The following is a 1,546-nucleotide window of genomic DNA, read 5'->3' as shown; positions in this document are numbered from 1 at the left end:
AAGTCTTTAATTTCTTTTTTTATTTCTTCCTTAACCAAGGTATCATTGAGGAGAGTGCTGTTCAGTTTCCACGTGAATGTTGACTTTATATTATTTATGTTGTTATTGAAGATCAGCCTTAGACCATGGTGGTCTGATAGGATGCATGGGAAAATTTCAGTATTTTTGTATTTGTTGAGACCTGATTTATGACTGGTTATATGGTCAATTTTGGACAAGGTACCATGAGGTGCTGAGAAGAATGTGTATCCTTTGGTTTTAGGATAAAATGTTTTGTAGATATCTGTTAAATCCATTTGTTTCATGACTTCTGTTAGTTTCACTGTGTCTCTGTTTAGTTTCTGTTTCCAGGATCTACCCATTGATGAGAGTGGGGTGTTGAAGTCTCCCACTAATATTGTGTGAGGAGCAATGTGTGCATTAAGCTTTACTAAAGTTTCTTTAATGAATGTGGATGCCCTTGCATTTGGAGCATAGATATTAAGGATTGAGAGTTCATCTTGGAAGATTTTACCTTTGAGTTCCCCTCCTTGTCTTTTTTGATAACTTTGGGTTGGAAGTCGAGTTTATTTGATATTAGAATGACTACTCCAGCTTGTTTCTTCAGACTGTTTGCTTGGAAAATTGTTTTCCAGCCTTTCACTCTGAGGTAGTGCCTGTCTTTTTCCCTGAGATGAGTTTCCTGTAAGCAGCAAAATGTTGGGTCCTGTTTCTGTAGCCAATCTGTTAGTCTATGCCTTTTTATTGGGGAATTGAGTCCATTGATATTAAGAGATATTGAGGAAAAGTAATGGCTGCTTCCTGTCATTTTTGTTGTTAGAGTTGGCATCCTGTTCTTGTGGCTGACGTTTTTTAGGTTTATTGAAGGATTACTTTCTTGCTTTTTCTAGAGCATGGTTTTCATCCTTTTATTGGTGTTTTTCTATTATTATCCTTTGAAGGGAGGGATTCATTGAAAGATATTGTGTAAATTTTGGTTTCTCCATCTATGGTAATTGAGAGTTTAGCCAGCCTGAGCTGGCATTTGTGTTCTCTTAGGGTCTGTATAACATCTGTCCAGGATCTTCTGGCTTTCATAGTCTCTGGTGAGAAGTCTGGAGTAATTCTAATAGGTCTGTCTTTATGTGTTACTTGACCTTTTTCTCTTACTGCTTTTGGTATTCTGTCTTTATTTAGTGCATTTGTTGTTCTGATTATTATGTGTCGGAAGGAATTTATTTTCTGGTCCAGTCTATTTGGAGTTCTGTATGCTTCTTGAATGTTCATGGGCATCTCTACCTTTAATTATGGGAAGTTTTCTTCTATAATTTTGTTGAAGATATTTGCTGGCCCTTTAAGTTGATAATCTTCATTCTCATCTACTCCTATTATCCAAAGGTTTGGTCTTCTCATTGTTTCCTGGATTTCCTGGATTTTTGAGTTAGGATCTTCATGCATTTTGCATTTTCTTTGATTGTTGTATCCATGTTCCCTATGGAATCCTCTGCACCTGAGATTCTCTCTTCCATCTCTTGTATTCTGTTGCTGATGCTTGCATCTATGTTTT

The sequence above is a fragment of the Mus pahari genome, unplaced genomic scaffold (assembly GCF_900095145.1).
Source record: "Mus pahari unplaced genomic scaffold, PAHARI_EIJ_v1.1 scaffold_9943_1, whole genome shotgun sequence".
Taxonomy (NCBI): Eukaryota; Metazoa; Chordata; class Mammalia; order Rodentia; family Muridae; genus Mus; species Mus pahari.
This window is presented reverse-complemented; position numbering follows the sequence as displayed.